This window comes from Triticum urartu, chromosome 2A (assembly GCF_056163025.1).
Source record: "Triticum urartu cultivar PI428250 chromosome 2A, HENAU_Tu73, whole genome shotgun sequence".
In the NCBI taxonomy this organism is placed as follows: domain Eukaryota; kingdom Viridiplantae; phylum Streptophyta; class Magnoliopsida; order Poales; family Poaceae; genus Triticum; species Triticum urartu.
Window position 1 is genome coordinate 735284474 of NC_141874.1, and position 22822 is coordinate 735307295.

The 22822-nt window shown below is 45.3% G+C and overlaps 1 long non-coding RNA gene across 2 annotated transcripts; it reads left to right on the plus strand.

Annotated features, from left to right (window-relative positions):
* Positions 1 to 9357: 9357 nt before the first annotated feature.
* LOC125535042 (uncharacterized) lies at positions 9358 to 19505 on the plus strand. Of its 2 annotated transcripts, XR_015617638.1 has the most exons (6): positions 9358 to 9836; positions 10043 to 10459; positions 10644 to 11032; positions 11186 to 11271; positions 18422 to 18517; positions 19297 to 19505. It is a non-coding gene; the product is annotated as an uncharacterized LOC125535042 (long non-coding RNA). The 2 variants fall into 2 exon arrangements; XR_007294576.2 differs by having other exon boundaries at positions 10644 to 11271.
* The last annotated feature ends 3317 nt before the right edge of the window (positions 19506 to 22822 follow it).

The window sequence follows — 22822 nt, forward strand, 5'->3', positions numbered from 1 at the left end:
TAATTGTGGAGACCCGGCTCACCCAATGGGTTGTTGATTCACCCTCTTCTTGGACACAGGAAGCTAAATCCACAATTTACATAGGTTGCTTGCATGTATCCTTAAAATTCTGGATAAACCGGGCTTTTAACTCAGCCCATGACCCAATGGAGTTAGCCGGTAGCCCTTTCAACCAAGTACGAGTCTTCCCTTCCAACATCATGGTGAAGTACTTAGCACATGCAGCATCGTCAACATCCAGCGATTCCATCGCCATCTCATAACTTTCAACCCATGCTTCGGGGGATAAATCGGCAGTGTAGTTGGGCACCTTATGGGGACCTTTGAAATCCTTGGGCAACCGTACATTACGCAGAGCCGGAGCCAAACACGGCACACCCAAACTCCTTAAACTGACACCCGGCTCCACCGACATCGTGGGACGAACCGGAGAAGGTTGACGGGCCGCATACTGTGCCGCCAGCTCGGGCTCGACGTGCTCTACCTTGATCTACTACATCCTAAGCATCAGCACCACCGCCCGCCGGGTTATGTCCACGAGGCGGGTTACAGTTCCGCCCACTGCTTGACACAGCCGGCTAATCAATATGCCTGCTGTAACCTTGGCTTGGGCGAGGGGTGGAATGAATCCTTTCACGACTGTAAGAATATGCCTGCTGCTAAGTCAATGCTGTCTGAAGGAGCTCTCTAGCCCTCCGGGTCTCGACCGCCGACTCGCCTTCAACTAGGATAGCCGCTAATCGTGATTCCGCAGCGACCATGTTATCCAAGGGGTTAGAATAATGACCCGGTGGTGTTGGCACGTGTTGTGGTAGGATATTGTTCTGTCGAGGTGGATCCGTTGTGCGTGGCTGAACTGGTGCTCCCATCCTAGGCGCTTCAACCTGGTTTACCACTGGCGGGTTACTAGTTCCTGCTCCTGGCGTGTTAAAGAGATTCCTTGCATCGTAAACTGGTGGTAAGCGACTCTGATACCTCCTTCTCTTGACGTCATTTGAAGCATTCTGATCTAGCATGAGCCAGTATGACTCCGACTGAATCCGCTGCGCCTGAGCATCCAAAGCAGCCCGCTCCTCAGCCATCCTCGTGTTTTTCGCGTTTAGCTCCTCCATAGCCTGCGCTATCTCATCATGCAACTTTGCAACTGCCACATTGTGCTGATCCTGATCTGCCGGGTTAACCACTGTTGGCAACAATGCTGTCAGCTTATCCAGCAAGTAAGTTACGACCTGAGTCGGCGGGCGCACAGGGCCTCCTGCCCCGGCAGCCGTTGCTGCCGCTGACCCGAAAATCATTGCAGCTACAGTCGACGAGTGCTGCACCGGCTGCGTACCGACCATGAAGATCGCAACCCGGTTCGGCGGCTCACAGGGGTCCGGAATACTGTCGCCATCAGAACAGCCCCCAAGCCGGCCGTCTTGCAGTTGGTACAATAACTCAGTCTCGCCGGTGGACGATTCACCATCAGAGTAAATGACCGTCTCACCGCCAGACACCGATCTATCCTCAGATTCTGCTCCATGGATGAATCCCATGAAGGCACGTTTCATGGAGGGCTGAACACGGGCGGGTCGAACACGCTGAGCCGTCTCGATGATGTCGGTGCAGATGTCCGGCTCAGGGCCCGGCTCGCCGATTTTGCCAATAAAGACGTGAATTCCGCCAAAGGGGACCCCGTACCCGTACTCAATTGAGCCGGCCTCGGGGCCCCAGCCTGCGTTGCCGATGTAGAGCTTGTCGCGACGACTCTTGGTCATCCGGCCCATCGCGTATCCCTTGAGCCCTTCAAAGTTGCCCTCTAAGAACCCGAAACCATCGTGTGATAGCCCCATGGTGGCCGCCAACTGTCGTGGAATTGTCACGGTAGACGTCCTAGTGTGAGGACTTAGTCATGGAGCCATCGCAACGAGATTAGCTTAAAGGGGTTAAACAGGACAAGGGACACGGGGAGTTTATACTGGTTCGGCCCCTTTAGGTGAAGGTAAAAGCCTAATCCAGTTTGAGGTGGTATTGTTGGGGTTTCGATGACCAGGGAGCGAATACGCTTTGCCTGGCTCTCGAGTTGTTGTTTCTTGCCCTAAGCCGTCGCCGGGTCGTCCCCTTATATACACGGGTTGATGCCCCGGAGGTCTCCAGAGTCCCGGACGGCTCATACAACGTGTCCGGCTCGGTGACTTCTCTTTCATGCCTTACAACACAAGTCTATATATACATGGCGGTTTATAACCGTGGGCCTTAAGCTGCCTTGGGCTTGGGCCCTCTACTCAGCCTATCGATGAACCGCCATTATGATTCATACTTTTGGGCTTCATTAAAATGAACCGTCATAAGGATGACCCGGCCCTCCTGGCGGGTTATGCCTGATAGTCATATCCCCAACAACCAGCATCAAATACCCTGGGGTTACTATGAACACTAGTAAAGTACACATCAATAACATGTATATCAAATATACCTTTGTTCACTTTGCCATCCTTCTTATTCGCCAATTATTTGGGGTAGTTCCGCTTCCAGTGACCATTCCCTTTGGAATAGAAGCACTTAGTTTCAGGCTTAGGTCTAGCTTTGGGCTTCTTCACGGGAGTGGCAACTTGCTTTTCATTCTTCTTGAAGTTCCCTTTCTTTTCCTTTGCCCTTTTTCTTGAAACTAGTGGTCTTGTTAACCATCAACACTTGATGCTCTTTCTTGATTTCTACCTTTGCCGATTTTAGCATTGCGAAGAGCTCAGGAATCGTTTTTGTCATCCCTTGCATATTATAGTTCATCACGAAGTTCCAGTAATTTGGTGATAGTGACTAGAGAACTTTGTCAATCACTATCTTATCTAGAAGATTAACTCCCACTAGATTCAAGCGATTGTAGTACTCAGACATTCTGAGTGCATGCTCACTGGTTGAGCTATTCTCCTCCATCTTGTAGGCAAAGTACTTGTCAGAGGTCTCATACCTCTTGACTCGGGCATGAGTCTGAAATACCAATTTCAGCTCTTGGAACATCTTATATGCTCTGTGGCATTCAAAACATTTTTGAAGTCGCGGTTCTAAGCCGTAAAGCATGGCGCACTAAACTATCAAGTAGCCATCATACTGAGCTTGCCAAACGTTCATAACATCTGCATCTGCTCCTGCAATAGGTCCATCACCTAGCGGTTCATCAAGGACATAATTCTTCTGTGCAACAATGAGGATAATCCTCAGACCACGGACCCAGTCCGCATCATTGTTACTATCATCTTTCAACTTATTTTTCTCTAGGAACATATAAAAAATAAACGAGGAGCTACATCGCAAGCTATTGATCTGCAACATAGATATGCAAATACTATCAGGACTAAGTTCATGATAAATTAAGTTCAATTAATCATATTACTTAAGAACTCCCACTTAGATAGACATCCCTCGAGTCATCTAAATGATCACGTGATTCAAATCAACTAAACCATGTCCGATCATCACGTGAGATGGAGTAGTCTTCAATGGTGAACATCTCTATGTTGATCATATCTATTATATGACTCACGTTCGACCTTTTGGTCTTCAATGTTCCGAGGCCATGTCTATACATGCTAGGCCGGTCAAGTTTAACCCAAGTATTCTGCATGTGCAAAACTGTCTTGCACCCGTTGTATGTGAACATAGAGCCTATCACACCCGGTCATCACGTGGTGTCTCAGCACGATGAACTTTCGCAATGGTGCATACTCAGGGAGAACACTTATACCTTGAAATTTAGTTAAGGGATCATCTTATAATGCTACCACCGTACTAAGCAAAATAAGATGCATAAAATATAAACATCACATGCAATCAAAATATGTGACATGATATGGCCATCATCATCTTGTGTCTTTGATCTCCATCTCCAAAGCACTGTCGATCTCCATCATCACCGGCTTTGCACCTTGATCTCCATCGTAGCGTCATGGTCGTCTCGCCAACTATTGCTCCTACAACTATCGCTAACGCATAGTGATAAAGTAAAGCAATTACATGGCGTTTGCATTTCATACAATAAAGCGACAACCATAAGGCTCCTGCCAGTTGCCGATAACTTCTACAAAACATGATCATCTCATACAGCAACGTATATCACATCATGTCTTGACCATATCACATCACAACATGCCGTGCAAAAACAAGTTAGACATCCTCTACTTTGTTGTTGCAAGTTTTATGTGGCTGCTATGGGCTTCTAGCAAGAACCGTTCTTACCTACGCATCAAAACCACAATGGTGATTTATCAAGTTTGTTGTTTTAACCTTCAACAAGGACCGTCCGCAGTCAAATTCAATTCAACTAAAGTAGGAGAAACAGACACCCGCCAGCCACCTTTATGCAAAACTAGCTGCATGTCTGTTGGTGGAACCGGTCTCATGAATATGGTCATGTAAGGTTTGTCCGGGATGAAGCATCCGGGCCGCTTCATCCAACAGTACCGCCGAATCAAAATAAGAAATTGGTGGTAAGCAGTATGACGATCACCGCCAACAAATCTTTGTGCTCTACTCGTGCATATCATCTATGCATAGACCTGTCTCAGATGCCACTATTGGGGAACGTAGCATGCAATTTCAAAAATTTCCTACGCTCACGCAAGATCTATCTAGGAGATGCATAGCAACGAGAGGGGAGAGTGTGTCTACGTACCCTCGTAGACTGTTAAGCGGAAGCGTTTATCACGCGGTTGATGTAGTCGTACTCTTCGCGATCCGATCACGGTCCAACCGATCTAGTGCCGAACGTACGGCACCTCCGAGTTTAGCACACGTGCGGCTCGATGACATCTCGTCCTTCTTGATCCAGCAAGCAGGAGAGGAGAAGTAGATGGGATCACAACCAACACGATGGCATGGTGGTGGAACACCGACATCGCTTCGCTAAGCGTCGCCGGGACGAGGCGGTGGAACTACGGAGTAACGGGAGAGAGAGGGGTGCCAAGGGCTTGGTGTGTTCTCTTGGGGCACCCCTTCCCCTCTATATATTGGTAAATAGCCCCTCCAAGCCCTAGGGCGCAGCTAAGGGGGAGAGGACTTGGACTCCAAGTCCAATCCTATTCCTACTAGGACTCCTTCCTTTTTTGCCTTCCCTAGCCACATGGGCTTTTGAGGACTTGGTGCGCCTAGCCCAAGGCCAGGGCGCCTCGCCGCAGCACATTCTAGCCCTTGGGTCGTGGTGGGACCACTTTTGGACTTCCGGACCCCTCCGGAATCCTCCGGAACCTTCTAGAAGCTTCTCGCCGAAAAAACTGCATCTTTTTCCGGAACCCAGAATATGACTTCCCATATATAAATCTTTACCTCTCGACCATTCCGAGACTCCTCGTGACGTCTGGGATCTCATCCGGGACTCCGAACAACATTTGGTTACAACTCATCAAATATCCCAATACTACTCTAGCGTCAACGAAGGTTAAGCGTGCGACCCTGCGGGTTCGGGAATTATGTAGTCATGACCGAGACACTTCTCCGGTCAATAACCAACAGAGGAACTTGGATGCTCATATTGGCTCTTACATATTCTACGAAGATCTTTATCGGTCGAACCGTTATGACAACATACGTTATCCCATTTGTCTATCGGTATGTTACTTGCCCGAGATTCGATTGTCGGTATCTTCATACCTTCTCGTTACCGGCAAGTCTCTTTACTCGTTACGTAAAAACTAACTCATTACTCACATTGCTTGCAAGGCTTATTATGATGTGCATTACCGAGAGGGCCCAAAGATACCTCTCCGATACTCGGACTGACAAATCCTAATCTTGATCTATGCCAACTGAACAAACACCTTCGGAGATACCTATAGAGCATCTTTATAATCACCCAGTTACGTTGTGACGTTTGATAGCACACAAGGCATTCCTCCGGTATCCGGGAGTTGCATAATCTCATAGTCGAAGGAATATGTATATGTATTTGACATGAAGAAAGCAATAGCAATAAACTGAACGATCATTATGCTAAGCTAACGGATGGGTCTTGTCCATCACATCATTCTCCTAATGATGTTATCCCGTTCATCAAATGACAACACATTTCTATGGTTAGGAAACTTAACCATCTTTGATTAACGATCTAGTCTAGTAGAGGCTTACTAGGGACACGGAGTTTTGTCTATGTATCACACATGTATCAAGTTTCCGGTTAATATAATTCTAGCATGAATAATAAACATTTATCATGATATAAGGAAATATAAAATAACAACTTTATTATTGCCTCTAGGGCATATTTACTTCATTATGTTCCCAATCTATTCGACTAAGCGTGTAAAGGAAGAACCACTGCGATTGCGCTTCCAACTCATATGGCAAAATGCCTCAGTGGAGAAAGTTGAAAACTGACTATTATGGTAAGCTTAAACTGGTCGGCTAGCCGATGACAATGTCAAACAAAGGATCGTTAGAGATCCCATGTGACAAACGAAGGGCTTTTTTATATTCAAATAAGCCAAAGTGACTAGTGGTCTGAACCCCGGCAACCACCGAGCACTTCACACACCGGGGGCTTGTCACCAGCCCTCACAATTAAGCTTCTATGACTAAGTGAAAGCTATAGAACCAATATAGTATAATTGCCTTGTTTCATATGCACGGACCGCCTTCGAGAACCGAGACATCGGCCAAGGGTCAAGACTGCATATGAGACACCCTTCGTATCTTGTAAAAAGGGGCCGAAGCTGACGACTGGCCGCTTTTAGTTTTAAATCGGTCACACGGGAGTAAAAATAAAATATAATACACGCTGACACATCAAAATTTAAAGCTGCATCCATTCTAAACAAAAGCATGTCTTTACATCTTGCAAATTCGACATTCCAAAGTATAATCTAAAAATACAAAGTGTCCTTGGGACACTAGTCCTCGGTTATCCGAGCTCCCTCCATCACCCCGGCCAAGAACTGCTCCGCCGTCCGGTCCTTCCCTTCGGGGGGTCCCGAGGCCACGACCGTCGCATCAAGACGCGGATAGTGTGTCTTCATGCAAGCATACACCCGTTGGACGCCCTCCAAGCATGTGGGCCGCTTCCAGCATCACTTGAGGGCCGGCCTCTTGCAGACGGGACACCAGTCCGAAGAAACTGGTCGGCATATAGCCTTCGTGGGCCAGAGTGGGATGTAGAGATCTTGCGGCGTTGTTTTCGCCATATGGAAGAGCTCCATTAGCTGCTTCATCTGGTGATTCAACAACTCGGGATGCGACGGCGCCTGGAATTGTTGCCAGAATGCTCTCTCCTTGGCATGGCCCTCCGACGCGCCGAAGTAACGGCCGGCGTCTGCGGCGCTCCTCGGGTGATTCACGAAGGCCTCTGCGGATCACCATAGTCGAGTGAGCTCGACGAACCCCTTGCGGCCAAAAACACACTGAAGCAAAAATGTCTTACCAGCAGTGATCTGCCTCACTTGCTGGAGCACTATGCGGTCCACCCAGGCCTAGGTCTAGACCTCGGCGTGTGCCGAGCTCAGCTTCTTGAGCTCCGCGGTCGCCTCCTTCTCCTTCTCCTTCTCCTGAAGGGCGTCACATTCGAGGTACACGCCCTTGAGGGTGTCGTCCACCTGGAGGACCCGGGCCTGGTCCTTGCCCCTAGCTAGCTATCTTCTCTTCGACAAGCTCCTTCTCTGCCCGTGCGGCCACAGCCTTTTGCTGCTCCGCCTCCCGCTATATGTATGTATGTGAAATTTTTGCATGAACACACAATTTAGCAACATCATGCGTACCAACCAAAATATTCAATCTATATGTATGTATGTGAAAACTTGTGTCTAACAATATCAAATTCTAACCTTATCCTAGAAAGGTAATACCAACACACCACTACAAGATTCAACTTTTATAGACTTTGTTAACTGAAAAATTGTAAAACCCACCCCACCAAAAATGATTTTTTGACAACATATGACTTACGTCTCCACCTTTGGCCGCACACCTACACACAGATAGTGGCGTTGTGTGCACAACCAACACTGCTAAGGTGGTCCAGCATAAATAAAGGAGGGGGAGGGGTCTTATCCACCTGGTGGGAGTGGATTAATCTTATCCACTCCCCCCCCACGCCCCCACAAACCGTCCCTCTTGCGTCGGTGCCCACCATTTCACCTCTCTGTCCGTCCTTACACCCGACGTCGCCATCCTCCTTCATGCATGTTTCACGAGCTGAAGAAGGTCCTGGCCATGCTGCCATTGACCCAGCTAATTGCCGGTGTCGCGCAAGTAGCTGAGATGCACGCTGCTGGATTCCCGATGGATGCGTCGCCAGATTTGTCCCCAACCCCTTCTCCGGCTGGTTCACCGCCACCTTTCCCGACACGGATGCCGCCTCCGTCAGCACCCTGGGGCATCAACATGGTGGGTGAGGTGGCTTTCAGAGAGCATCTAGTGGCTGCGCCGCGGCTCGCTGACGCTGACAGCATGGCTCTGTACCGTGCTGACCCGGAATTTGAGGAGGAGCAGCCCGCCATCAACTACTCCTTCGAGTCCCTCCAAGAGGATGAGGAGAAGAGGGAGGAGATACGGAGGCAGGAGATGGAACCTCCTCCGGCTTTACCTCCGCCTCCTGCATGCCATGACGTGGAGGACTTGTGAACGGTGGACACGCTTCTTGAGGTTCGCATGATATTTTCGTCGCTTCCTCCCGATGAGCAAGGGGAGATCCTAGCGTTGCAAACCAACCTCCTGCATCCGACATCGTGGAGGCCTCTGACTCTGGCTACAGACACGAGGGCGTCATCTTCATCTCGGACGACAATGCGTAGAAGGTCCGGCGGTAGCGGTTGCGACGGAGACAGCCCGTCAGCGTGGAATCAGACTCGTTGTTTAGTTTTAATGAGATTTTTTTGTGATTTGATTATTTGAACAGTGTTGTTCAAATCTGTGTAATATATGGATACAAACTAGTTTAACATTAATGTTTAAGTAAGATTTATTTTAATTAATGTGTTAACTCAATTTGTGTAGCTAGGGGTTATTACATAGTAGGGATTTACTGACAATGGGGACGCATGGGGCAAAGCGAGCGTCAACCAAATGACGCATGACTTCTATTACTGTTGTCTATCATGCATCTTGCTGATAATTTGTCGGTTAGTGGCATTGCACATATGGACAAGTTAAAGGACGCTAGACTACCCGCTGTTCTGAGGCCATCACGCGCGCACTGCGTTTTCCACCGCTCGATCGATTCACCACAGTGTTCATTTGGCTGCTGGCGGCTGGTCAACCGTCGGCTTTTTCTCACGTTCACGGCCGCTTCTAGAGAGGATGACTGCAGGGGCTCGTTGGCTGTGGGGTTGTGCAACCGACGTGAGTTTTCTGAAGTTTTTGGTACGTGAAGTGTGCGTCGCGTGCTCGCCAATCGTGGTCTGGGTAAAAGGAACCTAGCCCAATCCCCTTCCATCCCACGCAGCCACTCCTCTCGTCTTCTTCTCTACATTCCGCCGCCGCTGCTCGCAGCTCTGCCTCCCTGCCTGGCACCAGAGAAGAGCTGCTCCGCCTCCTCGCCTCACCTCCTCCTCCTCTCTTCCTCAGGGCGCCAGGAGCACGGCCTCGATCTGGAGAAGGAGAGGCCAGGAGTGTGGCCTCGATCTGGAGAAGGGGAGCAGCCGCCGACCCACTCCGGCGATCCCGGCGGCCATCTAGCACCTTCCCGTGCTCTCCTATCATTGCTCTACCACCTCCACTGCACTAATTCGGCCTGCAGGTCCTCCAACGTCATCCACGGCTAACCCTAGCCGCTCGGACTGCTGGTGTGCGGCGTCGCCATGGACGCCGGCGCGGCGCCCGCACCTCCGACTGTTTCCTCCGACGCTGTACGCTGCCTATGGGGCATCCACCTCCAGGTACGCCCCCTCTCACCGGGCGCACCTCTGCTTCGGGTTGCTGGCGTTTGTAGTTTCCCGTGCGAGTATGTGACGAGCTGCAGAATCTTTCGATCTGATAGTCGCTTGTAGAATAACTTATCTACAGACGCGTGTGAGGGATTAGAAATTTTGCACAGGCTTGAGAATCTCTGACTATCTTGATCTAACTGAGAGTAATTTCATAGGATGGTGGCAAAAGAGGGACTCTTTGGCGACGGAGAGCTCGGGATTCATCACCCCCAACTGAATCCACCATTCCATTGCCATCACAAGTTCGAAATTTCCCATTGCCTTGCAGTTTGTTTGATTCGTTGATGTTGCTGTCCTATAGTCCTGAATGGGTCCCCAGCCCCAGGCAAAGCAATCTCAGTGGAATCATGGAGATCAAAAGATTTTGCTATGTCGATATAATTCTATGAATTATATATTTTCTTCCTGGAGAGTAACCTGTGTAATCTTTGAAAGCAGCCTCTGCATGTTTATGGCCTCTCAGCTTCGTGCTTATGGTGCGGCTGCGTGGAAGCCGGTGACAAGTACGGCCGCTCTCTACTCGCCTCTAATATGTATGGCTTAACTCCCTCAAGAAAAGGAGTCTTTGCAAGGTCAGCCGGTACTCCACTTCACATTCAATTATATGCAGAAATATATGCCATGTTTTTCAATAGTCTGCTCGCCTCTTCTACATAAAAAGGTGTTTTGTTCTAATTTTCTTTCACTGTTTATGTTGATGGACGACAGAGCAAACCCTGTGATTTAAATAATCATTTTTTTCGCGGATACGCAAAGCTTGCGTATCATTCATTGATAGGTAGAAGAGAACAAACAGAGACATACATGGGAAAATAAGAAGGGCACCACACAAGGTGTGGGAAAAACAAAGAGAGATACACACAGCACAAAGCTCTCCTAGCTCGAGCTCCAGCCGACAGGCAAAGAGACGAGATACAAGGCATCTAGACCGCGTCACGACCGACGCCGAGCACCATCATCGCACAACCACAACTCCAGGCCGGACCGAATCAACGTACCTCCCACCTATGCGCCTAGAGGATCGGCAAGTGGGGTGCAGGACAAGGCCGGATTAGGAGGAGAAGCCATGGAGACAGCGCCGTCGAAGCCATACATTGCGCCCCGGATGCCCACGTCAATCATTTTTTTATTGACGCTTGGTGGAGGTGCCATGATTTATGAATTAAGCTATCTGATGATGACAACGCTTATATTTTATAGTTTTACCTTTTTTATTCCCTTTAGAATTAACATGTATCATTTAAAAAAAATGAATTTCTGACGTTTACGATTTGGTGTGTGTACGTGCCTTATTACAGGAATAAATAACGCACACCATAATGATATGCCATTGAGTTGACTTGAGCACTTAGCAAAGAAAGAAAAGAGAGCATTGGAGACAGAGGTATGCAGCATGATGTAACATCCCGGATATAACTTTCCCAATTTGTACTCTAACTCTTGCCGTTTCCGGCGTTAAGTTATATTTATTTCTCGGGTTCGGGTCTTTGCCTCCGTGTGTTGTTCTCGTTTTCATGCATCTCATATCATGTCATCATGTGCATTGCATTCGCATACGTGTTCATCTCATGCATTCGTGCATTTTCCCCGTTGTCCGTTTTGTATTCCGGCACTTCGTTCTCCTCCGGTGGTCAATTCTAGCTTTCTTTCGTGTGTGGGGATTAAACATTTCCGGATTGGACCGAGACTTGTCATGCGGCCTTGGTTTACTACCGGTAGACCGCCTGTCAAGTTTCGTATCATTTGGACTTCGTTTGATACTCCAACGGTTAACCGAGGGACCGAAAAGGCCTCGTGTGTGTTGCAGCCCAACACCCCTCCAATTTGGCCCAAAACCCACCTATCTTTGCTCCATCATCTAGATCGTTCGATCACGAACGCGTGGCCGAAAACCATGCTCAATTTGGAGTCTCCTAGCTCCACTTATGCCTATAAATACCCCCTCCATTTCGGATCTCGTCTTCCCCTTTTATTATATATTACATGGGATGTTGTAATGATTGTCTAACTTGCGACATTGCTTTCAATGCGGTTATGTCTCTAAGTCGTGCCTCAACACGTGGGAGCTATAGCCGCATCAAGGGCGTTACAAGTTGGTAATCAGAGCCTTCCCCGACCTTAGGAGCCCCATTGCTTGATCGTTTTTAGCAGCCGAGTTGTGTCTAGAAAAATGTTTTGAGTCATTTAGGAATTATATATCGGAGAGCTTAGGAATTCTTTTTTTCTTCCCAGTCTCCTCATCGCTCTGGTAAGGCATCCTGACGTAGAGTTTTGACTCTTCTCTTCTCAAATTTCACTAAAAAAAATTTTAGGATCACGCGAGTATCTTGGATTTGTTCCGATGGTTTTGTGACGAGAACATTGTTCTTGGTGCCTCCTGTCTTTAGGGGTTGTGGCAGTGTCCCGGGGAGTTGAGCTCCGAGGTGTTGTCGTCACAATTTTATCGTTGCAATTCTGAAATACTTGAGATATGTTCGCCGACATCAAAAATCTCTTTTATGCAGTTCGTTGGTGAGATAACCTCGACGCCACCCAGTACTGGGGCGCGAGTTCGGGAGTATCGCCATAACTTGTATAACGGATGCTTTTCGAAGGTTGAGGTAGATGGTTTCCGAAGGTTTCTTGGTTATGTGTTGAAGGATGGATACAACTGGATGTAGGAATTGCTAGTTTGGGTGAGATATTATGCTTCCCCTGTATCCCCAACACCTGATTGCATAACCGGAAAATTTCGGGAGTTTCATAGGTGGGAATTCTCGTAGCTCTAGTTCTTCTTCCACGGATATTGGTTTGAGATTGGGATTTCTTACCGATTATTCGTTCTTGATCCGTACCTTGTTGATTTAATTATCTCCCGTCATTCTACGTGGCTTTGCAATTTAGGGATATGTGACCACTTCAAGAGAAATACATTCGTTCATTTTGTTCGGATGTGAAGACTTTATGTTGCAAATTTTCATTCCGTTGGATTCAGCTTCAATATTTTATCTGTCTATGTGTTAACGGTGGTCAACCTCTTCAGGATGGCTCCCGCTAAGAACACCAGTCAGAACCAGAATCAAGATCCGCCTCCTCCTCCTCCTCCGGAAGCATGGCAAGCTGTGATGGCCGCCACTAATGCAAACACACAGTTGATCATGCAAATTCTCCAAGAGTGCAATCAAGGCAGTCAAGGGAATTAAGGCAACAATCAACACCACTTTGCTACACTGAACCAGTTCCTCGTGAATGGCCCAAAGACGTTCAGCAGTTGTGTTGAGGCTTCCGATGCTAACGATTGGCTTGTGGATCTGGGCAAGCATTTTGAATGCAGCAACGTCAGGCCTGAAGATTTCGTCAAGTTCGCTTCTTTCCAACTCAAAGATCAGGCTGCAGAATGGTTCCAGCAGTACAAGGATTCCAGAGGTGGACGTTTGATCACTTGGGATGATTTCCGTCGTGATTTTCGCGCTCATCACATCCCTCAAAGTGTGGTTGAAAGTAAGCGTGAGGAATTCCGCAATCTGAAGCAAGGCTCTTTGTCTGTCTATGACTACAACAAGCTGTTCCAGAAGCTCGCCCGTTTTGCCAAGCAGGACGTACCTGATGAGAAGAGCATGATATATCAGTTCAGGGGTGGTCTCCGAGAAGAAATTCAGCTCGCTCTTGTCCTCTTTGAGCCGTTGAGATACGATGAGTTCTACAACATGGCACTGAAGCAAGAGGCTGCTCAGTTGAGGTGTGATGCTTCCAGGAAGCGAGCCAGAGATGCTACTCCTTCTTCCTCTACTCAAGTGGCCAAGCAGCAGAAGTTTTGGCTTCCTCCTCCTCCGTTCCGTCAGCCGTATCAGCAGAAGAGCAAAGGTGGCAGTGGTTCTTCCCACCCACCCAACCCAGGCTTTCAGAACAAGTCTTCGTATCAACCTCCAAGACCGAGTGCTCCGTATCACCGTCCGCTTTCAGAGGTCACGTGCAACAAGTGCCAACAGAAGGGTCACTATGCCAACAAGTGTACCAACTAGAGGCGTCTTCCTCCTCCTCCTCCAGTGAGATCGGAAAGTACAGCAGTGGTCAAGCATAATCCCAAGTCCGCCAAGGTCAACTTGCTAAACGCAGCTCAGGCAGAGGATTCTTCAGATGTCATCATGGGTAACCTTCCTGTTAACGATATTCCCGCAAGAGTTCTTTTTGACACTGGTGCATCGCATTGCTTCATCTCGAGACCGTTTACATCTAAGCATGGTTTGGCTCAGCAAATTTTGCCTAGTCCATTGGCAGTTGTTTCTCCTGGTAGACACATGCATGCTAACTCCATTGCTCCGGATGTTACTATCACTTTGGGTGACTACAAGTTTCTATCTTCTCCTACGGTTCTTGGCGACTCGGATATCGATCTTATTCTCGGAATGGATTGGCTTTCTAAGCACAAGGCTCAGCTCGATTGTGCAGCCAGGCAGATTCAATTGACTCATTCGTCTGAGGATGTGATTGTCTTTGCCACTCGTGATGATACCATCCGTCTGTTTTCTCTCAATGAGAAGGGTGAACTCGATGCTATCTCGCAAATTCCAGTCGTTTGCGAGTATCAAGACGTCTTTCCAGAAGAGGTCCCAGGCATGCCTCCGCACCGGCCAGTGGAATTCGTTATTGATCTTGAGCCGGCACGGAACCTGTGTGCAAGCGTCCGTACAAGCTCGGCCCTGAAGAGTTGAAGGAGCTGAAGAAACAACTCGATGAGCAAGAAAGATTGGGTCTCATCCGGCCTAGTTCTTCTCCGTGGGGTTGTGGTGTTCTTTTTGTGAAGAAGAAGGATGGTTCGGAACGACTTTGTGTTGCTTACCGTCCAGTGAACAAGAAGACCATCAAGAACAAGTACCCACTTCCCAACATCAATGAGCTGTTCGAACAACTCAAAGGTGCTCAAGTATTCTCCAAGCTTGATCTCCGTATGGGTTATCATCAGATTCGTATCCGTGAGCAAGATATTCCCAAGACGGTGTTCAGGACAAGCTTTGGCTCATATGAATACACTGTCATGTCTTTTGGCCTCGTCAACGCTCCTCCGACGTTCTCTCGCATGATGAACTTCATCTTCAACCCCTACACCAATGACTTCGTTTTGGTCTATCTCGATGACATTCTGGTTTCTCCAAGAACAAGGAAGATCATGCCAAGCATTTGCGTTTGGTGCTTGATAAGCTCAGGGAACATCAGTTCTACGCCAAGTTCTCCAAGTGTGAATTTTGGCTCGATGAGGTTCTTTATCTTGGTCATATCATCTCTGCCAAGGGCATTGCCGTCAATCCTGAGAAGGTGTCTGCAATTGTGAATTGGGAACCTCCTCAGAACGTGAAGCAACTCCGCAGTTTCCTCGGTCTCGCAAGCTATTGCCGAAGATTCGTTGAAAACTTTTCTAAGATCACGAAGCCTCTCTCAAATCTTCTTCAGAAGCACGTCAAATACGTTTGGTCTCCGGAGTGTGATATTGCTTTCAACACTTTGAAAGAGAAGTTGATCACTGCTCCAGTTTTGACTCCGCCTGATGAATCCAAGCCGTACGAGATCTTTTGTGATGCCTCTCTCCAAGGTCTTGGCGCAGTTTTGATGCAAGAGAAGAAAGTTGTTGCTTATACCTCTCGCCAGTTGAAGCCTAATGAGAAGAACTACCCCACTCATGATCTCGAGTTGGCGGCAGTTGTGCATGCTCTGTTGACTTGGAGACATCTTCTATTGGGAAGAAAAGTGGACATTTTCACTGATCACAAGAGTCTCAAGTACATCTTTACTCAGCCTAATCTCAACCTCAGGAAAACTCGATGGGTCGAAATGATTCAAGAGTATAATCCGAGTATCGAGTATACTCCAGGCAAGGCAAATGTGATTGCTGACGCTTTGAGCAGGAAAGCGTATTGTAACAGTCTGATTCTTAAGCCTTATCAACCCGAGCTTTGTGAAGCTTTCCGCAAACTGAATCTGCAAGTTGTTCCTCAAGGTTTCCTCGCCAACCTTCAAGTCTCTCCTACCTTAGAAGACCAGATTCGCCAAGCCCAGCTTCTTGATGCTATGGTGAAAAAGGTGAAGATTGGGATTGCCAAGAGTCAGTCCAAGTACAAGTGCTACCGCCTTGATCACAAGGACACTCTCTTCTTCGAGGATCGAATTGTTGTACCCAAAGGTGAACTTCGTAAAGTGATCATGAACGAGGCTCACAATTCTCTCCTCTCCATCCACCCTAGGAGTACGAAGATGTATCAGGATCTCAAGCAAGCTTATTGGTGGACTCGAATGAAGCGCGAGATCGCTCAATTCGTGAACGAATGTGATGTCTGCAGAAGAGTGAAGGCAGAACACCAAAGGCCAGCAGGTCTCTTCCAACCTCTTGCCATTCCAGAATGGAAGTTTGACCACATTCAAATGGACTTCGTGACTGGGTTTCCAAAGTCCAAGCGTGGCAATGATTCTATATTCGTTGTCATTGACAAGCTTACCAAAGTGGCTCATTTTCTTCTTATCAAAGAGTCGATCACTGCAGCTCAATTGGCGGAACTCTATACCTCTCGAATTGTCTCTCTGCACGGTATTCCTCAAGTGATATCTTCAGACCGTGGCAGCATCTTTACCTCCAAGTTTTGGGATTCTTTTCAGAAGGCCATGGGCACCAACATCCGCTTCAGCACTGCTTTCCATCCTTAAACAAGCGGTCAAGTCGAGCGTGTCAACCAGATTCTTGAAGATATGCTCAGGGCTTGTGTGATCTCCTTCGACATGAAGTGGGAGGATTGTCTTCCTTATGCTGAATTCTCGTACAACAACAGTTTTCAAGCAAGTTCGGGCAAGGCCCCTTTTGAAATTCTGTATGGCAGGAAGTGCCGTACCCCTCTCAATTGGTCTGAAACCGGTGAACTTCAGCTGCTGGGTAATGACTTAATCACAGAGGCAGAAGAAATGTGCAAAGTCATTCGTGACAACCTCAAAGCAACCCAATCCCGCCAGAAGAGCTACTATGATAGTAAGCACCGTGATTTGGCTTTCGAGATCGGAGATCATGTTTACCTCCGCGTCTCTCCTATGAAAGGTACTCGTCGCTTCGGTATCAAAGGAAAGCTTGCCCCTAGATACGTGGGACCTTTCAAGATTGTCAGCAAGAGAGGCGACCTCGCCTATCAACTCGAGCTTCCTTCAAACTTTGCAAATGTTCATGATGTGTTCCATGTCTCTCAGCTTCGAAAGTGCTTCAAGACTCCTGACCGCACGGTCATCTTCAAGGACATTGAGCTCCAAGAAGATCTCTCGTATAGTGAGCACCCAGTTGCTATTCTTGAAGAGACTGAACGCAAGACCCGCAACAAGTCAATCAAATTTCTCAAAGTCAAGTGGTCTCACCATTCCGACCGTGAAGCTACCTGGGAACGCGAGGATCACCTCCGTTCTGAGTACCCGGCGTTCTTTCAGTCCTAGATCTCGGGACGAGATATTTTCGTAGTGGTGGAGTGTTGTAACACCCCGGATATAACTTTCCCAATTTGTACTCTAACTCTTGCCGTTTCCGGCGTTAAGTTATATTTATTTCTCGGGTTCGGGTCTTTGCCTCCGTGTGTTGTTCTCGTTTTCATGCATCTCATATCATGTCATCATGTGCATTGCATTCGCATACGTGTTCATCTCATGCATTCGAGCATTTTCCCCGTTGTCCGTTTTGCATTCCGGCGCTTCGTTCTCCTCCGGTGGTCAATTCTAGCTTTCTTTCGTGTGTGGGGATTAAACATTTCCGGATTGGACCGAGACTTGTCATGCGGCCTTGGTTTACTACCGGTAGACTGCCTGTCAAGTTTCGTATCATTTGGACTTCGTTTGATACTCCAACGGTTAACCGAGGGACCGAAAAGGTCTCGTGTGTGTTGCAGCCCAACACCCCTCCAATTTGGCCCAAAACCCACCTATCTTTGCTCCATCATCTAGATCGTTCGATCACGAACGCGTGGCCGAAAACCATGCTCAATTTGGAGTCTCCTAGCTCCACTTATGCCTATAAATACCCCCTCCATTTCGGATCTCGTCTTCCCCTTTTATTATATATTACATGGGATGTTGTAATGATTGCCTAACTTGCGACATTGCTTTCAATGCGGTTATGTCTCTAAGTCGTGCCTCGACACGTGGGAGCTATAGCCGCATCGAGGGCGTTACACATGAGCACTTGAGCATCCAATCTTTCTTGTCTCTCAATTTATCATCCATTATATGTTGCCTGATACCGAATTAACATGGTTCCAGGGGATACAAAATATCTGTAGTTATCTATTTTCTCAGTCCAAAACAATTGTTTAAAACTATTTTTAGCTTTGGTAAGAAGCAGTGCGAAACATGTCATAATTTTGATGATGGTTTCATATAGGAAATATAAGGTGAGCTCATACAAGAGCCCATGGTGCGTAGGCTTTTCTTATTAGTTTTAGAAATCCTTGGCAGAGGGTTGTATATCTATCCACAAGTCTTACCACTTATTTCTCAGTGGCACAAACTTACATGTAATAACTTGTGGTTATGATTTACAGTCCAACGCTGAGCAGTGCCTTTGTGAAGTCTATAGGGACTATAGGGACGGAAGATGCTATTCATCATGGCATTATGGTGATATTCTGCTAAAAGATGTACTACATCATTTCTTCCCCGTTCCATTATGTTCAAGGTTTCTTTCTTTCCTGAGGGGTGTTTGCCGATGGTTGAGCTTCTTTTTGATTGATGAACGGGTTTGAATATATTGTAAAGGATTGCCAAATGTGATTCTCGGAAGATTGTTGTCTGCCTTAGGGTGAGTTTATCCTGTAGGCTTATACCAAAATGCTTATTTGATTTCACCTGTACCAAGATGCCAAAATGCTTATTTGACTTCACCTGTAACAAGATGCATCTCTCTCCGTCACCTTTCTTGCTGCAGGACTGTGTTGCTTGCATCCTTGTGTCTTTTGTCAAAAACAAAATTGCGGTTTGGATGGGAAAAGATTGATCAAAGCATACATGATAGTACTTAAAAGATTGCTGTTAACCATCCCGTACCTTAGTGGCTCTAAATAGAATGAAAAGAGCTATCTACATGATGCATCACTGCCTATGTAGCTTGCCTTTTATGTGCAATGTAAATAAGCTATCATGGACCAATCTGAAGCCTTTCTTATAACGTATCTAAGTTTCTATTTCCCAATGCTTCAAGAGTTTTATGATTGGTCTCTAAATATTTTTGTGCAAATATTTGAATTGTGCGAATATTTAATTTGAGTTATAATTTGTTGTCTCTCGATGTTGCTAATTTTGTATGAGCTGGAGGTGACCATCATCATGTTCTTTCCATTTTTTCTAGACAATGTTTTCTTTCTAATATTTAGTTTTATTCCAAGATTAATGATGCTTTCACTCTTTTTTCGTCTTGAAGGAAAGCATATGCGTTCGTCTTCAAATGCACTTCCAAGGGACTGCGCCTGATCGTCTACTCATTGTAAGCAAATTGCAAGAGCCCCCTTGTTATATAACTTAGCATTAGTATAGATGCCTACCAAGACTTCTATGTTTATCATCCGTTTGGATCTTATGTAATCCCCTAAGACCATCCTGTGCATTTAAATATCGGTTATTTCCTGCTTAGACTGATGTGTGGTATGCCTTCGAAACAACCATGATGAAAGAAATATATGCTTTCATTTTGTGTTTACATATTTTAATGCATAATCTTCCAATACTTGGCTTGCACTTGGCCTTTGCGCCATTGGCGCAACGGGTCATCTAGTTGATACAACTGATGAGACATATACGAGTGGCGTTGGAAGTAATACCAGCCTAGCACTGGCATCATACTAATGGCGTCGGCATGCGGCGCCACTAACAACGTTCTCCGAACACTGCTAGTAGGCATTTTTGAACTAGTGTGGCCTTATTCCCAAATGTTCTCGACAAAAACACTGGGCCCGGATTAATTCCTAGCTCAAGTTTTTCAAAATTATTGGCACTTGCAAGGTGAGAGGACAGAAGTTACCAATGTCGTGATTAGGATATTGAAGGGAGGAGATTATGCAGAGGAGATTAACAGGATGCTCATTGTTATTAATCCTAAGGTACAAACAATACTTTTTTCGCAGTCCTGCCCTATTAGCTTGCTTAGTGTGATTTATAAAGTCGATTCAAAAGTACTCGCAAACCTACTTAAGCAGGTTCTCCCCGAAATTATCTATGAACAACATTGACCTTTGTGCCGGATAAACTTATTGTTGACAGTGTCATGCGACCTATGAGTGTTTGAATTATACGAGAAGAAAGAGGCAAAAATAATTATCATTATGCGGTGAAACTAGACATGTAGAAGGCATTTGAGACAAAAAAAACTAGCATATTGCAGAGCTCTGCAACCCAGGTGCGCTAGGGATATATCTCGCTTACAGTGTGATGTATCGGATGTGGCTATGTGCCCCCCGCAGCAATACCTAGGGTCAGCCCAGTGACCCCACCTGCTGACGTGACATTGAAGTCACCCATGCATTTCCATTTTTTCCCCGTACATTTTTGTTTTCCTTTTTAGCATTTTTATTTTATTGTTTATATTTCGAAATGTTTATATTTTGTACCATAAAAATGTTTTGAACCATTAGAACTATGTACGTGACATTTTCAAGAAAAAATCCGGGGATTCAAAAATGTTTGTGACATTTAAAAAATATTTATACAATGTAAAACATGTTTCCATAGGTTAGAAAAATGTTTATTTCCATTAAAAATGCACAAATTGAATTTGTAAAAAATGTTACTGTGTATTCAAAAAATGTTTACAAACATGCATTTGTAAACAATGTACATCATGCATTTGAAATATTTCCAAAGTGTATCATAAAATTGTTTCATGTGTGCTCTAAATACGTACATTGTATACTGAGGAAAAAGAGGACATGTGTGGAAACAAAGTGAACAAATTAAAAATGAGAAAGAAACAAAAATAAAAGCAAAAGGATCATACAAAACAAAGAAAACCAAGAAATAAAAATAGAAAACCAAAGTATAAAAAAGAAAGAAAAACCATAGCAAAATAAAGAAAATGTTCTCGACAAAACCACAGCAAAATAAACAAAAATAAAAGCAAAAGGATCATACAAAACAACTAGTGTGGCCCTATTCCCAAATGTTCTCGACAAAAGCACCAGGCTCGGATTAATTCCTAGCGCAAGTTTTTCAAAATTATTGGCACTTGCAAGGTGAGAAGACAGACATTACTAATGTTGTGATTAGGATATTGAAGGGAGGAGATTATGTGTAGGAGATTAACAGGATGCTCATTGTTATTAATCCTAAGGTACAAACAATACTTTTTTCGCAGTCCTGCCCTATTAGCTTGCTTAGTGTGATTTATAAAGTCGATTCAAAAGTACTCGCAAACCTACTTAAGCAGGTTCTTCCCGAAATTATCTATGAACAACATCGACCTTTGTGCCGGATAAACTTATTGTTGACAGTGTCATTGCGACCTATGAGTGTTTGAATTATATGAGAAGAAAGAGGCAAAAAGAATTATCATTATGCGGTGAAACTAGACATGCAGAAGGCATTTGTGACACAAAAAAACTAGCATATTGCAGAGCTCTGCAACCCAGGTGCGCTAGGGATATATCTCGCTTACAGTGTGATGTATCGGATGTGGCTATGTGCCCCCCGCAGCAATACCTATCACAGGGTCAGCCCAGTGACCCCACCTGCTGACGTGACATTGAAGTCATCCATGCATTTCCATTTTTTTTCCCGTACATTTTTTTCCTTTTTAAAATTTTTGTTTTATTGTTTATATTTCGAAATGTTTATATTTTGTACCATAAAAAAGGTTTTGAACCATTAGAACTATGTACGTGACATTTTGAAGAAAAAAATCGGGGATTCAAAAATGTTTGTGACATTTATAAAATATTTCTACAATGTAAAACATGTTTCCATAGGTTAGAAAAATGTTATTTCCATTAAAATGCACAAATTGAATTTGTAAAAAATGTTATTGTGTATTCAAAAAAATGTTTACAAACATGCATTTGTAAAAAATGTACATCATGCATTTGAAATATTTCCAAAGTGTATCATAAAATTGTTTCATGTGTGCTCTAAATATGTACATTGTATACTGAGGAAAAAGAGGACATGTGTGGAAACAAAGTGAACCAATAAAAAATGAGAAAGAAACAAAATAAAAGCAAAAGGATCGTACAAAACAAAGAAAACCAAGAAATAAAAAAAGAAAACCGAAGTATAATGAAGAAAGAAAAACCATAGCAAAATAAAGGAAATGAAGGAACTCTGAAGAAAACAGATAGACAAACGAATAAATAAATAATAAATACGAAACCCTACAAGAACCTACAGCGCGCAACGAAGGGAACCTCGCTACTGGTCAGCCGCTAGACATCGCACGTAGGCAATTCCTATTAGGAATCGGTATGGACAACTTATAGCCATAGCGTGATGTATCACCGTCTTGCCTCAGCATTTCGTGTGTGATCACATTAGTAGGTCAACTCATTAGAAAGTTTTCATGACAGTTTTATAGATCAGCATGGATTGGTTCTAGCACACTTCGTGCACTATATTTTTCTTATTCTGTTTTTTAATAGTTTCCTTCTGTTTTTTATTTTCTATATGTTTCCATTGTTAGTTTTCATTGCTATTTTCCATTTTATTTTATTTTTTATTAATTTTTTCTTTTTCTAGTTCTTTTATTATTTTTAAATATGCTAACTTTTTGTATACACCGTGCACACATTTCAAATACATGGCGGACATTTTCTGAAATACATGTTTGAACATTATTTTGATTACATGTTAAACATTTCTCAGATACACATTAAAGATTTTCTGAATACACGTTGAACATTTTTTGAACACATGTTAAAAAATTCAGTTACACATTGAACATTTAAAAAAATACATGATTGCTT